At 39.8% G+C, this 17,730-nt stretch overlaps 1 non-coding gene across 1 annotated transcript; it reads left to right on the top strand.

Moving 5' to 3' along the window:
* Window positions 1–2,769: 2,769 nt before the first annotated feature.
* Window positions 2,770–2,844, top strand: Trnas-cga. Its single transcript has one exon. It is a non-coding gene; the product is annotated as a tRNA-Ser (tRNA).
* The last annotated feature ends 14,886 nt before the right edge of the window (window positions 2,845–17,730 follow it).

Genomic DNA, 17,730 nt, shown 5'->3' with positions numbered 1-17,730 from the left:
AATGAGGAAATGATCGTATGAGAGTTATCTTAAAGTACTGAGTGAACAGATGTAACAAGGAAGAACATATTACACATCTATCTAGGAAACTACGTGTGTATCACATACGCCCCACAAGGAATGGGCCTATACGTATTTAATGAATAAGATTTGTAATTTCATACCAATAGAAAGTTACGTACAACTCCTATTTCATTTGGTACGGGGAGTTATTACAGAATGCCACAGAGTAGCAGTTGGTGTGGCTAGACAAAAATGGTTCAAATGGCTCTGAGCACTGTGCGACTTAACTTGTCAGGTCATCAGTCGCCTAGAACTTAGAATTACTTAAACCTAACTAACCTAAGGACATCACACACATCCATGCCCGGGGCAGGATTCGAACCTGCGACCGTAGCGGTCGCTCGGTTCCAGACTGTAGAGCCTAGAACCGCACGGCCACTCTGGCCGGCGTGGCTAGACACTCAGTCGTCTCCATCAGTGGCGAATGTCCAGTCCGAAACGCTAAGGAATAGAATTAGCAATTAGAAACTGATTTTTGAATTAAAAAAATTCCGAAACAACAACTTCAATGAAATTCGCGTGGGCACAGTCCCCACATAACGTGGTAGAGCTGCCAAAATCCTGTGTCACAATTACGCACTGTCATCACTTCGCTTTTATTCAAGTTGCGCCTCAACTTTCTTTCCTCCCAAATTCGCTTGAGTACCTCGTCATCGATATCCGTACAAAAATTAATCTTTGTCTCTCTGTTCGGAACGGATGATCTCATAAAGCGGTGGCCAGATTTTGGCTCGGTTTTTTGCTACATGATCGGCATTGTTTGAAGATGGTTTTCACCTGTAAAACGTTTCCATGTACCGGTTTTGCACTAAAAGCAGCTGTGGGAAAGACAATGCAATCAACTATGCTGTACGAGAACACATCGTCTCCTGCGTCGTGAATGCGGATTAATATTACGCAAAAAATTATTGAAGCCCCGAACATGAGTAAGAACGTAAGCGGTGGGACACCAGATAGATCTAACAAATTCAGAAATTCAGTTGGATAGTATAAACTGAATTTCTGAATTTGTTAGATCTCTCTGGTGTCCCACCGCTTACGTTCTTACTCATATTCGGGCCATCAATAATTTTTTGCGCAGTACTAATCCAGCTCGATTGTGCCACACGATCGTGCTTGACGTGAAAAAAATGTTGCGAAACGTCATGGAGGTGACAATTCTTAACGGGAAGTCTAACTGAAAAGATGTGCTCATTCCTTGTATTCCTATCATTCCCACCGATATGTCATTTCATTCCAAACGACTACAGTTACCGTTTTCCCAGTACTTTCAATGACCATTAACAAAGAACACCGGCAAAATCTTCAACTGTGTACTCTAAACCCGGGAGAGCCATGCTTTTCACATGGTAAGGCGTATACTTCATCCTCACGAGTTGTACAGACGACAAATTTATTTTTTCTGTTCTGTTCAGAAAAACAAAACAAATACTGTGTACCCAAAGCACCTGAATAAACATAATGACATATAACGCAATGATGAAGAAATGTTTCTTTTATTTACTTTCTACATGTAGATAGCGACTGAACTAAATATTCAGTTTCATATTTTAAAAGTTTTAACACTGTATGTAAACATCTGTTCCACTGTATGAACTGGTCATCGAAGTATATGTGAGTGAACGGTTCAAATGGCTCTGAGCACTATGGGACTTAACTTCTGAGGTCATCAGTCCCCTAGAACTTAAAAGTACTTGAACCTAACTAACCTAAGGACACGACACACATCCCTGCCCGAGACAGGATTCGAACCTGCGACCGTAGCGGTCGCGCGGTTCCAGACTGTAGCGCCTAGAACCGCTCAGCCACACCGGCCGGCTATGTGAACGAAAGGAGAGATCCTAAAGCAAGAATAGATCTCAGTTTGCGATGTATGTGAGGTGGAGATGTGAGGGAAAAATTGTAGAGGGAGACCCTGGCTTGAATACACTAAACACGTCCGAATGAATGTAGGATGCAGTGGTTATTCAGAGATGAAGAGGGTTGCACAGGATAGAGCAGCATGGAGGGCTGCATCAGTCTTCGGATCGAAGAAGACGGAAGAGATGTATTATCTACAGCTGAAAATAGAATTTGTCGGTACAGGTATTTCAGCAATATGGACGAAATGTAAACACGCTGATGGGAAAATAATCATAACACAAATGAGAAGTTGAGCGACATAAACGAAAGTTGGTAGGCATGTTTGTAAATCTGAGAGATGATGACCATTCAGATTTAGCGCCACTATGAGGATGCAAGTCAGGTTTAGTTAAAATACACGCTGTAACGGTCGTGAGCGTTAGTTTCCTTTGAGTTTGGAAGTGGTGAATATGTGTTAACCAAGAATGGCTTTAAAGGAGAGTAAGACGGCATTATCATCATTTCACTGTGAAACTTCCTGGCAGATTAAAACTGTGTGCCGGACCGAGAGTCGAACTCGGGACCTTTGCCATTCGCGGGCATGGCAAAGGTCCCGAGTTCGAGTCTCGGTCGGGCACACAGTTTTAATCCGCCAGGAAGTTTCATATCAGCGCACACTCCGCTGCAGAGCGAAAATCTCATTCTGGAAACATCCCCCAGGCTGTGGCTAAGTCATGTCTCCGCAATATCCTTTCTTTCAGGAGTGCTAGTTCTGCAAGGTTCGCAGGAGAGCTTCTGTAAAGTTTGGAAGGTAGGAGACGAGATACTGGCAGAAGTAAAGCTGTGAGGACTGGGCGCGAGTCGTGCTCGGGTAGCTCAGTTGGTAGAGCACTTGCCCGCGAAAGGCAAAGGTCCCGAGTTCGAGTCTCGGTCCGGCACACAGTTTTAATCCGCCTGGAAGTTTCATATCAGTGCACACTCCGCTGCAGAGCGAAAATCTCATCATCTCACTGTGTTTGAATGAGGTGGTGCAATAGTGCTACAAGAAGCTGAATGTTCCTTCTGCGATACTGCAGAAAGACTTGACAGGAATGTAGCCACTGTACATCATTGCTGGCAGCGGTGGTCACAGCAATATACGATCGCAAGAAGACCAGAGTCTGGTCTGTGGTCCGCTACGTGACACTACCTAGAGCGAAGACCATCGACTTCAGCGTATGGCTCTGGCATATCCTACAGCATCTGCAGCAGCGGTCTGAGCAGCAGTTGGCACCACAGTGACACAACGAGCTGTTACAAATAGGTTACTTCAAGGACAGCTCCGAGCCAGTTGCCCTGTAGCGTGCATTCCACTGACCCCAAACCACTGACATTTGCGACATCATTGGTGTCAAGCGAGAGCTCATTGTTGGATACGGTGGAGCACTGTTGAGTTTTCTCATGACAGATGGTTTTGCTTCGGTGCCAGTGAAGGCCGTGTGTAGGTTAAAAGCAGAGCAGTTGAGGGCCTGAACGCTACAGGATGGAGCCGCGCGACCGCTACGGTCGCAGGTTCGAATCCTGCTTCGGGCATGGATGTGTGTGGTGTCCTTAGGTTAGTTAGGTTTAAGTAGTTTTGAGTTCTAGGCGACTGGGGACTGATGACCTTAGAAGTTAAGTCCCATAGTGCTCAGAGCCATTTGAACCATTTTCTACATCTACATCTACATTTATACTCCGCAAGCCACCCAACGGTGTGTGGCGGAGGGCACTTTACGTGCCACTCTCATTACCTCCCTTTTCTGTTCCAGTCGCGTATGGTTCGCGGGAAAAACGACTCTCGGAAAGCCTCCATGCGCGCTCGAATCTCTCTAATTTTACATTCGTGATCTCCTCGGGAGGTATAAGTAGGGGGAAGCAATATATTCGATACCTCATCCAGAAACGCACGCTCTCGAAACCTGGCGAGCAAGCTACACCGCAATGCAGAGCGCCTCTCTTGCAGAGTCTGCCACTTGAGTTTGCTAAACATCTCCGTAACGCTATCACTCTTACCAAATAACCCTGTGACGAAACGCGCCGCTCTTGTTTGGATCTTCTCTATCTCCTCCGTCAACCCGACCTCGTAGGGATCCCACACCGATGAGCAATACTCAAGTATAGGTCGAACGAGTGTTTAGTAAGCCACCAGTGTTTGTTCCGATATCATATAAAGGATCCTTCTTTCTATGTATTCGCAATACATTATATTTGTCTATGTTAAGGATCAGTTACCACTCCCTGCACCAAGTGCCTATCCGCTGCAGATCTTCCTGCATTTCGCTACAATTTTCTAATGCTGCAACTTCTCTGTATACTACAGCATCATCCGCGAAAAGCCGCATGGAACTTCCGACACTATCTACTAGGTCATTTATATATATTGTCAAAAGCAATGGTCCCATAACACTCCCCTGTTGCACGCCAGAGGTTACTTTAACGTCTGTAGACGTCTCTCCATTGAGAACAACATACTGTGTTCTGTTTGCTAAAAACTCTTCAATCCAGCCACACAGCTGGTCTGATATTCCGTAGGCTCTTAGTTTGTTTATCAGGCGACAGTGCGGAACTGTATCGAACGCCTTCCGGAAGTCGAGGAATATAGCATCTACCTGGGAGCCTGTATCTAATATTTTCTGGGTCTCATGAACAAATAAAGCGAGTTGGGTCTCACACGATCGCTGTTTCCGGAATGCATGTTCATTCCTACAGAGTAGATTCTGGGTTTCCAGAAACGACATGATATGCGAGCAAAAAAAAATGTTCTACAATTCTACAACAGATCGACGTCAGAGATATAGGTCTATAGTTTTGCGCATCTGCTCGACGACCCATCTTGAAGACTGGAACTACCTCTAGAAACTTGCGGTATTCTCTGTAGAATCGAATTGGTATCCCGTCAGGTCCAGTGGACATTCATCTGTTGAGTGATTCTGGTTGCTTTTCTATTCCTTGGACACTTCTTTCAATGTCAGTCATTTTTTTCGTTTGTGCAAGGATTTAGAGAAGGAACTGCAGTGCGGTCTTCGTCTGTGAAGCAGCTTTGGAAAAAGGTGTTTAGTATTTCAGCTTTACGCGTGTCATCCTCTGTTTCAATGCCATCACCATCCCGGAGTGTCTGGATATGCTGTTTCGAGCCACTTACTGATTTAACGTAAGACCAGAACTTCCTAGGATTTTCTGTCAAGTCGGTACATAGAATTTTACTTTCGAATTCACTGAACACTTCACGCATAGCCCTCCTTACGCTTACTTTGACATCGTTTAGCTTCTATTTGTCTGAGAGGTTTTGGCTGCGTTTAAACTTATAGTGAAGCTTTCTTTGCTTTCGCTGTAGTTACCTAACTTTGTTGTTGAACCACGGTGGGTTTTTCCCTCCCTCACAGTTTTACTCGGCACGTCCCTGTCTAAAACGCATTTCTTCAACTTTTTCCATAAACACTCAACATTTTTTGATGGCCTGAAACCAGTTGTCTGCATGCTAGGCGCACTGCACCTACACTAGGAGCTGTGGTCTGGGGTGCGATTTGTTATCACAGCAGGAGGTCTCTCGTCGTTATCTCACGCACCCTGACTGCAAATTTGTACGTCAAGCTGATGATTCTATCTGTTTTGTGCCATTGATGCACAGCATTCCAGTGGTGTTTTCCAACAGGATAACGCCCACCCACATGCCGGTGTTGTAGCCAAACATGCTCTACAGTGTGTCGCCATGTTATCTTGGCCAGCTGGACCACCAGATCTGCCTTCAGCCAAGCACATATGGGACAGCGTCGAACTTGAGCGTCATCCACAAGCAGTGTCAGTGTGCTGACCGACCAACCGCATGGTGGCAACAATATCAGTGACTATCGGCCCATCACCCTCCTTGACAGTGATACGAAAATCTTCACTCGCCTTTTGACGGCACGACTTAAAAACGTTGCCCGGTATGTTGTGTCGCCAGACGAAGAGTCTTTGGGAGGGGATAATGATATCCGCATGGCTTTATGCCGCTACAGGGATATGATCGCCGTTACCCAGGCACAACGCCTCTCAGGGGCACTTGCGTCTTTGGACTTTAGTGAAGTTTTGATAGGGTTGACCATTCGTTCCTTACGGCCGTTCTCCACCATATGGGTTTCCCGGTCGCCGTTATCACGGTAGTGATGCGCCTTCTGCGGGGTGCCTCATCCAGGATTCTGTACAATGGCAGACTCACTCCACCGATAAAAATAGGTCGATCCGTACGTCAAGGTTGCCCTCTATCAGCGATTTTGTACGCCTATTCCTAGGAATCCTTGCTATGTGGACTAAGGCAACGTTTGGTAGGGCTGTCCATAGATCGCTACCGATCCTGTTGCACGGCCTATGCTGACGATGTAGTCATCTGTTTACGTAATGCCGACGAGGTTCGAGCTGTTTTGACGTGGGTAGCGACTTACGGTGAGGCGTCGGGTACCTCTTTAAACGTACGTAAGTCACAAGTTATGTTCATTGGCACGGGACTTCCCGTGGAGTGCGTTACACCTGTCACCACCGTTGATACCATTCGCTGTTTGGGAATAGATTTTTCATCTGATTTCCGGCGTTCAGCCACCATCAACTGCCGACGCCTCCTTTTAATGATCAGAGCAGGTCTTATGGACCATCGCCTTCGATCCCTAGATATTCTCCGACGAGCTCGATATGTCAACATATATATATATATATATATATATATATATATATATATATATATATATATAGTGTAACCTCCCCACCGTAATTTTAAAAGAAAAAAAAGCAATACTTAATAGAAATGGGAGCCAAGTGTAACCTCCCCACAAAAACTTTAAAAGAAAAAGAAAGGATGATACTAATTAGAAATGCTGATCGACATTGCTCTATACGTAAACTGTCCACAATGAAATGTACTGACAATGGCAACAAAAATGTGAAATTCGCAATCTGACTCAAATATAAATCCTTCAAAAGTAAAGTCCATTCAGTGACAAGAAAATTCAATTAAACCGAAATATCGGTCTTTGGCCCTGTGTAAAACAATCAGAATTAAAGTCTTACCTCAGAATAAATGGATGTCACATATCTGCTCTTGTTGTTGCGCACCACTTGGAGGAACTGCATTGCAAATAATAATATTCTCCTTTTTTTTGTAATTCTAGTGAAATTTTTCTTCAAAAGAAGTGGAATGAAATGGGAAGTGCAACGAGATCTTTAGTTCAATAAAAAATTAAATTTTTGAGAAAATGCTTTTGAAATAAAAAAAATTATTATTGGGAGACTTGTTGGAGAATAATTACAATAAATAAAATTTTTCATTATCTAATGATTATATTAATTAACAGTATACCTTATTCCTCATCTTGACCAGTGTTGCCGACCGCCTACATCACACAACCGCACTGGGCTGCTACTACTGACCGACCGCTCTGCATGACGACTACAGACTGAGTACTGCTCTCAACTAGACAGAGCTACAGAGTCGCAACGACTGACTTGACCGACTCGCAACGACAGACTGCTAACAGACTGAGAACCGCTCGCAACACTCGCGCGGTCAAGCGCATACTCTCTGGTCACAGATGCTACAATGCCTCGCCATCGCTGCTGCGTTACATACGTGTTTCATAACCCTCCACTGGGGGGGGCAAAAATTTGGCAGCGATGGTGAGTCATTTGGACTTGCCAAGCGCGGCAAAATTTTTCTTTAATTAACAAAATTCTACAACTTACAGAGTATTTAAATGTTGTGCACACGCACTAAGTACAAAATATATCAGACAAAGACAAAATGTGAGTACAAAACATAGTAGCAAATCAGAAAAGTATATACAAATTATTTGACAGATAAAGTGCACAGGCACTGAAAAAATTCTTTAGCATATTCAGAACAAATAAACAGACTGGCAAAAATAATTAGATGTAGTACATAAAGTAAATGTTGTGCACACGCACTAAGTACAAAATATATCAGACAAAGACAAAATGTGAGTACAAAACATAGTAGCAAATCAGAAAAGTATATACAAATTATTTGACAGATAAAGTGCACAGGCACTGAAAAAATTCTTTAGCATATGCAGAACAAATAAACAGACTGGCAAGAATAATTAGATGTAGTAAATGTTGTGCACACGCACTAAGTACAAAATATATCAGACAAAGACAAAATGTGAGTACAAAACATAGTAGCAAATCAGAAAAGTATATACAAATTATTTGACAGATAAAGTGCACAGGCACTGAAAAAATTCTTTAGCATATGCAGAACAAATAAACAGACTGGCAAGAATAATTAGATGTAGTAAATGTTGTGCACACGCACTAAGTACAAAATATATCAGACAAAGACAAAATGTGAGTACAAAACATAGTAGCAAATCAGAAAAGTATATACAAATTATTTGACAGATAATAAAGTGCACAGGCACTGAAAAAATTCTTTAGCATATGCAGAACAAATAAACAGACTGGCAAAAATATTATATTGACAAGTGACATAAGTGTATTCGCATTGGAGTTCAGCGAATCGAAAAATGTATAACCTATGAACTATGTGGCAAGAATCAGGATAGGAAAGGGAAGGATTGCATCATGGTTGTAGCACTTTAGATTGCACACAGCTGCTCTGAAAGTCCATATCTTTCCACAGAAGTACAACACCAAGTGACACAACTTGAAGATCTTTTCCCATCAGAATTTATCAGTGTAGCAAAGACACTGAACTGTCGTAGTAATGTTCCATGTTTTCATTTTGGCAGTACATTAGGTACACCAAACAGTGGGACCATAATAACGTCTTCATTGCTCACGGTGGTGGACAGCATGTCGTGTCAACACCACACTCTTACAAGGCACACCAACGTAGAATTAGTGCAAAACCAAAGATAGTGCTCCATGATCACTAGGATAAACAGGACAAATGGACATTGCAGTAATTCAGGGTAGTTAGCTCATAAGGTGAAGGACATTAAGTCACATAATATTGTCAATTACAGACTTAATTAGTAGTTTGTGGCATTCATAGCCCAGTTATTGAACATTTCTGTACCAAGTATGTAGTATTACAGAAAAATGTTCATTAATTGTTTTACATAGAATCAGTAGCCTTCTTTTCCTGGTTACAAAGCATTATGAAATAAATGCATTATTTTCAGTTACAGAGTATAATTAAGAATCATTAACCTTCTCCTAATTACAGTTAATTAATCAGTTGTCATTCCAATAATCATTAGCCTTTTCCTAATTACAGTTAATTAATCATTTGTCGTTAATTAATCATTTGTCTAATTACAGTTAATTAATCATTTGTCTAATTACAGTTAATTAATCATTTGTCGTTAATTAATCATTTGTCTAATTACCGTTAATTAATTGATCATTTGTCATTTCAATATAGTAAGAATTATTAGCCTTAATTAATTACAAAGCATTATTAAACAGTACCATAGTTAATTAATTATGTGTCATTCCAATCTATTAAGAATCATTAGTCTTTTCCTAATTACAAAGCATTATGAAACAGTCACATTCATTTCCAATAACAAAGTATCAACATTGGAAACAAGAGCTAATCAATGGCATAATTAATAACAATTCGTGGAGTGACATTAATTATTGGCACTCAGTGGCCAGCAAGTATTGAATAAAATCATCATTCAGTATTATTCAGATTATTACGAAGTCATTATTAAAAATCAGTTAATTACAGTCAAATCATTAATAATCACAGGCATTATAAGTGGTAACATTACAATAAACAGTGTTCCTCCTTCAGTAGTATTCAGACCATTACAAAGTCATTATTAAAATCAGTTAATTACAGGCAAATCATTAGTAATCACAGGCATTATACGTGGTATCATTACAATAAACAGTGGCAGTTATTAGCTAGTGACAAAGCATTATTTTGAATATAGTCTCATTAAGAGGTCATTACTCAAGTGACATGCTATTCATAGTTGATCAGTATTATTCAGAATTATCATAAACTAGTGACATTATGCGGGACTGGAAATACATTTTTTTTGTTAGCAATGCATTGCGTTGGGATCGATAATTAATTGCTGAGGCATAATACTTTTTGCTTTTGACCTATTGCTGCAAATGAGGATAGGTAACGTCATTCGTCATGAGTCAGCTGTAGCAAGATTATGTAACAAGGCAGTACATGTGATCACATTTATAAATGATAGACACAAATGGGTAAAAAATATAAAAATGCAAGTACTAGAACAGGTACAATAAGTAACAGGTTTAGTAAGTGTCATGAAAAACTTCTCCTGAAAAAAAAATACAAAAACGGATTATTGACCTGAAAGAAGAAACGCACACTATGCTGAAAAGTAGTGAACTTCGAATTAACAGGCAGTGAAGTGTGTATAAAAATGTGTTCCATAGCTGTCCTTTCCAAAACTTTCAGTCATCCTACTATGCAATGTAACACCTGCTGTCAAAGCAAACTGCAACAAATACTTAAATAACTACGTAGCATAAATACATAACTTCAACACTATCCTCATCTGTAAAGAAAAAAAAACTTCATTATCCATATCATCATAACCTCACCATTATCATCACCTGTAAAGAAAAAACTTCATTATTCATAATACCATATCCTTCATCATTATTCATCAGTATTCATTATCATCTGCAAAAAATCACTTCATTACTCATTACATAACTATTCGTTATCTCTAGCATATTTCATTACTAAAACTAAGATGTGTAGTTCTCTCTGACAGCCTGCATCAATCACCTTGTATTCTGAAAGAAAAAATTAGTTAAGACTGCTATTCTGTGATGAGTATAGTATATTCTTGTTAATGCTTGTTAATCCTGATCCATTTACTCTTCCTCATAAAGTTATTGCATCTCCTTTCGTTTATTCCATAGGTGAAATTCCCATTTCTGTTGAATTTATCTCTTACACGCATCATTTCTTTCTGAAATTCATGAACAAAGATTAATGTCTTGCATTTAAATCATATACCCACTAAATAATGACTAGTTTATGGTGACATAATTAACCATACAGCATAACATGACAGAAAACGTAACGTGTCAAAGACATTGACAGTGTTCAGATGCAAAAATGTACACAGAATAATACAATGCAGAGATGTCATAGGGCAAAAAAAAAAAATGTCAAAGTCAACTGGTGTGTGTTATATCCTAACTATTTCACAGTGCATATAAACAAAACTGGAGTACAGTCATATACACAAAAAAAATGGAAAATGTGCACGGTCTGATGTGTAACGACAAGAAAAGCGACCTGATAACCTTACCTTGCCGGGCACTTGCCAAGAAAAAATGCGACAATCATCAATAAGTAGTCACATAAATATAATTGCAGAAATAGTCATAAATGTGTAAATTCATCTGGAAAAATATGCATGGTCTGATGTGTAACGACAAGAAGAGCGACCTGCTAACCTTACCTTGCCGGGCACTTGCCAAGAAAAAATACGATAATCATCAGTAATTAGTCACGTGAAATAATTGCATTAGTAAATGGCATCATAGTGTGTTGAATCATACAGTGGTTTCACTCAATAAACGGTTTAATGTTTGATATATGGTGATTGCCTTTCGATTTTCTGGTTCTCAAAGTTTCGACGTGTACAACATTGGGGTGAGGGATACTGCGAATCCGATATGGACCTGCGTATAGAAGTTCAAATTTACTGCACTTACCTTTTAATTTGCTGGATAAATAGTGTGTACGTACTAGTATCTTCTGTCCAACGTGAAAGTCTCGGCGTCTACAAACCTGTTTTTGCTGTCTTCTCCGGCGCTCTGCGGCACTTTTGATGTTGTTCAGCGCAATGTTAATTATTTCGTGGTGTCGTAGGCGACGACTTTTGGGAAATTCTATTAATTCTTTAATTTTGTTCGGTGGTTCAACGTTTTTCAGTATAACAGACGGAGATAGCATAGTGGATTCATTTGGAATGGAATTAATTACATCTTGGAATGAGAGTATGTGTGTATCCCAATCAATATGTCTTTTGTGGCAGTATATTCTACACAGTTTACCAATTTCCTTCATTAATCTTTCACAGGGGTTCGAAGAAGCGTGATACTTGGATATATAGATCGGAGAAATGTTTCTGGCTCGTAACATGCGTGTCCATACGCTACTACGAAATTGAGATCCATTGTCAGAAATTACTTTCATTACATGCCCTACATGAGATAGAAAATGTTTTACAAATGCTTTCGAAACAGTTTTAGCAGTAGCTTTGCGTAACGGAGTGAAAGTAACAAATTTTGAAGTGAGCTCAACAGCGACAAAAATGTAGCAAAAACCTCTGTTAGTTCTCGGAATTGGACCAAAAATATCTACTGCGGCCATGTGTCTTAATTTCACAGGTATAATGGGATATAAAGGAGGAATATGTGAAGTGGTGTCTGATTTAACTTTCTGGCAAATTTTACAAGACGCTAAAACTCGTCGTATACGTTTCTCCATGTTGGTAAAATAACAGTTCTGTCTCAGTATAAGAAAACATTTTCTTGCTCCGTAATGTGCGTAACTTAAATGAGTGTACCAAATTAGTTTGTTAACCAGTTCGTCAGGAATGCATAATAACCAATTGTTGCTATCAGGATGAGAGCGGCGAAACAGAATGTCATTGCGCACAGTGTAGTGGTTTCTAATCGTAACATTATTCTTATCTTCCCAAAGGTGTTTAATTTCTTTCCACACATTGTCCTTATTTTGCTCTTGCGCTATGTCCTGTAGTGACGATGAAATAAAGTTTTCAAATGCGACTTGCTGAATGTACATGACACTGAAATTTGTTTTACAGAAGTTGGTTGCTACGTCTTGCAGACTGTTGCCGAGAGAACGCGATAGTGCGTCTGCTATAACATTTTGTGTACCGGGAATATGAACTATTGTAAAATTAAATTCCTGTAAATAAAGTTTCCATCTGCTTAATCTGTCGTGAGTGAATTTAGCCGAAAGTAAAAATTGTATCGCTCTGTGGTCTGTGTAAACGGTGGTATGTCTGCCATAAAGAAAGTGCCGAAATCTCGTAAAAGCCCATACAACGCATAATGTTTCAAGTTCTGTGACGGAATAATTTCGTTCAGCAGGTGACAGAATGCGACTTGCAAATGCGATGTTTTTAATTACTGTAGAACCATCTTCTTCTATTTCCTGGAAAATGTGTACGCCTAAAGCGGTATTGGAACTGTCGGTGGCAATGGAAGAATTTCTAGTAAGATCTGGGTGCGATAAAAGTGGAGCATTCAACAAAGCATGTTTCAAATAACATTCTCGTGAACAAAATTCTGCGTGTCAAAAGTAATGTTTGCGTTACTGTAATATGCAATCTGTACTGTGTCTGGTCAAATTCTGTCGTACGTGCTATTATTTACGGGAGGATATTGTGGCATATCCACTATATGAACTGCTTTGTTATTTCTTACTGACGTGTTACGCTATGGATGACACCTATTGTCTGTTTCATTCATGATTATTTGTTGTTGTTGATGTTGTTGCTGCTCATAAGATCGATTGTTATTAAATGTACGCTGAAAATTGTGCTCATCATTTTTTTTTTTACGTCTGTCATGATAGTAATTTCTATACGGCGCATTGTGATACGAGTTGAAATAGTGTGTTATCTGTACGTAGTTATTTCTTTGCTGCCATGCGTTACTATTTGTTGTAGCTGAGACTTTACGTGGACGCGGCGAAACATTAAGGTTTGGTTGACCTTGTAGACTGCATTGTTGGTTAGGTATGCTAAGCGGCTGACTTTCATGCTATTGTAGTGAAAAACATCTATTATTACAAAACTGTGGTTCCGATTGCTCAAAATTTTACACATACTGATGATTACGACTTTATCTGTTATTAAATTTACGGCGGTAGTTGTCATTACGGGAGTGCCTACTGAAAATTGTCACATTCGGTAAAAGATTTGTCATATCGGGTTTTCATTACAATGTTTCTTAATTCTAGATAGAGCAATAGTTAAAGAGCAGTTTTGATAGATATAAAGGATAGTAGAAGAAAAGGCAGCAGTGCAGAAGACTAAAGATGAAACAGCACTACTACAGCTCGGGGCCCTATGCTCGCTACGGCACATATTCATTAAAGCGTAATGAATCCCCTGAGGTCATTTACGCACTGCAAATAAATTTTGGCTTTTGCGTTACAGGCAATTGCGGTATAAATCCAAAAGCAAATAGTTGTATCCACGTTAATTCAAGTTTCCTCATTACAGGCAATGCTGTTGTAAACACAAAAATAAATTGTCGCATCTGGTTCAAAGCTAGTTTCTGCATTACACGCAATAGCGGTGAAAGCATAAAAACAAATTGTCGTATACACCTCAAAGCGTGTACCTGTGTTCTGTCATTATTAAATTCTTTACATTTTCTTACAAATACAAATTGCTTATTATCAACGCTCTCGTCACTGAATTTGAGAACACGTTCAGGTTTGTGTGAAAGTCTGTTCGTCTGTGTAATTACGGATTTCAAGTTGCGTAGCTTTTCATATTTTAAGTCGCGTGGCTTTTCGGATTTTAAGTCGCGTAGTCTCTGTAAATTGCTCACATTATACGTGTTGCGCGAGTCTGACGGATGTTCGCGAAGTGGCGTCTGCTGTGATGTGTTATAAACCGAAATACTTTTCATTTCTGTTACTTCTTGTTGTAAATTTGATAACTTCCTACGTAACGTGTTGTTAGATGAATCGATCTCATTAATTGTCTGCTGTAAATTTTGAAATTCAGGCGTTTGGATAAATGAAACCGGTGCAGTATCGTCTGATTTATTGTCATTAGTATTTTCGATAACATCAATACGACTGGCCAATTCATCACATTTTTCAGTCAGTATTTTAACCTGATCATCGGTTTTAGAATCAGACGCATTAATCTGTTTTTGCAACTTGCGCGTAGTTTCGCTCAGTTTTTTAACATCAGCTTTGATGACATCGCAATCCTGTGTTAGATCTAGTTGTTCGAATCTATCTGTCACTGTTTGAATATTTACTGTGTGTGTATCTGTTTTTGATTTAAGATCAGAAATTTCATCCCTTAATTCCGCGTTCAACTGTTCTAAGGTATTAATTTTGCCGGACACTGTAGTAATATTATTATCTACATACGTCTTCGCTTTCGCAAACATTTTACGTTTGTCCTCTTGTCTTTGTGCAGTGATTGTTTCCATGACTTGTCGTTTTACTTTGTTTTGATCTTGAATAAATCTGCGGAAACGCGTATCACTGTTCTGTATGTGCTGATTAAAGCGCTCGTTAATCTGAGTGTTCTGCTGTTCGAATTTCGTGTCTATCTTTGCGTCCATAGTGCGCGAAAGTTCTACCGTCATTGCTCTAAACTCGTCCCGTAATTGTGTAGCTTTTTCAGAGCACTGTTTAGCGACTCCGCTAATTTCGTCTCTGAGTGTATTTGTCGCGGCTGTTTGCATTTCCCTTAATTCTTGCGCAACAGACTTTATTTCTTCGCTATTTTTTTGTGAACAAGCCTCAATTTCCACGCGCAACTGTTCCTTAGTGTCATGGCACTGCGCGGCAACGGCTGTAATTTGTTCACTAAGCTGCCTGTTCTGTTCCCTAAGTTGTTTGAAATTTTCATCATTATTGTCAAGTTTTTCGTTCTGTTGTTTGAAATTTTCATCGATTTTATTAAATCTTTCATTAAATTGTTTGAAATTTTCACTCTGTTGTTGTAGCAATCTTACCATAATTTGTTCAAAGCCAAAGTTAGCGTTTATACTCTCTGTGCTGTTTAGTGGTGGATCTGGAACTCTCTCGCTTACTATAACCATTTGGTTATTCTGAGATTTACAAAAAGGTTTGTCAGTCGGATATACATTGTCAGACGTTATTTCGGAATTAAATAAATCCGCCCTACTTTGTGTGATCTGTTCATTTTCATTAGACAGATTTGTCTGTACATTACTTGAGCTTTCCGAATCGGGTGTGTTAAGCTCTGCAGCGCTCATTACAATAGAGCGTTCTGCGTCATCAATTGTCGTCAAGTTAACAGACGAGACAATTGAGTTCGTTTGTTCATCATTAAGGTGAAAGTCATCATTAGTGGTCGGAATGCACTGATTGTTAGTGAACGCAGGATTGTCATCATTACGCTGCGTATCACAATTACTATCGGTCACGTTGTTTAAGTCGGTAATTTCATTCACAATACTTCGCGATACACTATTCACAGTCTTTCGCGGCATTTTTGCAATAGTCACAATTATTCACAAAACAAATAAGCACAATGCAAAAGCAACACACAAATACAACAAAGCAGCAAATTGCCGTTGACCTGTAGAAAGAAAGTCACAATATTATTAAAAGCGTTGCGCCAAATCCTAATTATATCTAAGCAAACAAGAGCAGATATCTGACTGTTGTTCAAAAGACTCTCAACGAAATACGATCCTGGACTGGGTGTCGCCAAGTGTAACCTCCCCACCGTAATTTTAAAAGAAAAAAAAAGCAATACTTAATAGAAATGGGAGCCAAGTGTAACCTCCCCACAAAAACTTTAAAAGAAAAAGAAAGGATGATACTAATTAGAAATTCTGATCGACATTGCTCTATACGTAACCTGCCCACAATGAAATGTACTGACAATGGCAACAAAAATGTGAAATTCGCAATCTGACTCAAATATAAATCCTTCAAAAGTAAAGTCCATTCAGTGACAAGAAAATTCAATTAAACCGAAATATCGGTCTTTGGCCCTGTGTAAAACAATCAGAATTAAAGTCTTACCTCAGAATAAATGGATGTCACATATCTGCTCTTGTTGTTGCGCACCACTTGGAGGAACTGCATTGCAAATAATAATATTCTCCTTTTTTTTGTAATTCTAGTGAAATTTTTCTTCAAAAGAAGTGGAATGAAATGGGAAGTGCAACGAGATCTTTAGTTCAATAAAAAATTAAATTTTTGAGAAAATGCTTTTGAAATAAAAAAAATTATTATTGGGAGACTTGTTGGAGAATAATTACAATAAATAAAATTTTTCATTATCTAATGATTATATTAATTAACAGTATACCTTATTCCTCATCTTGACCAGTGTTGCCGACCGCCTACATCACACAACCGCACTGGGCTGCTACTACTGACCGACCGCTCTGCATGACGACTACAGACTGAGTACTGCTCTCAACTAGACAGAGCTACAGAGTCGCAACGACTGACTTGACCGACTCGCAACGACAGACTGCTAACAGACTGAGAACCGCTCGCAACACTCGCGCGGTCAAGCGCATACTCTCTGGTCACAGATGCTACAATGCCTCGCCATCGCTGCTGCGTTACATACGTGTTTCAATATATATATATGTATATATCATCCCGAGTTCCCCATGTAGCACAAGTTCTGCCTTTCCCGCTTACGGTGGCGCGTCGCATGTTGGCCGCTGTTCAAAGTTAACTTTGCAACCCTTACTCTTCCCCGTGAACGAGGTGGGATAGGTCTGTTTCACGTGCCGGATAGAGCTCGCCTCCTATTTGTCAGCTCCCAGATGACGGTATGGACACGTTGCCCCACGAGCCTCACTGGTCTCCTCCTGTCGGCATATACACCGGTCTCACTGTCACCCCCAGTGATGATCTCGGATGTTCCGGCCCAGTTCCATTATACAGGTTGTTAGGAAAAGGTACCCAAACTTTCAGGACACATTCCTCACACACAAAGAAAGAAAAGATGTTATGTGGGCATGTGTCCGGAAACGCTTACTTTCCATGTTAGAGCTCATTTTATTACTTCTCTTCAAATCACATTAATCATGGAATGGAAACACAAAGCAACAGAACGT

This window comes from Schistocerca piceifrons, chromosome 11 (assembly GCF_021461385.2).
Source record: "Schistocerca piceifrons isolate TAMUIC-IGC-003096 chromosome 11, iqSchPice1.1, whole genome shotgun sequence".
Lineage (NCBI taxonomy): Eukaryota > Metazoa > Arthropoda > Insecta > Orthoptera > Acrididae > Schistocerca > Schistocerca piceifrons.
This window is presented reverse-complemented; position numbering and strand designations above follow the sequence as displayed.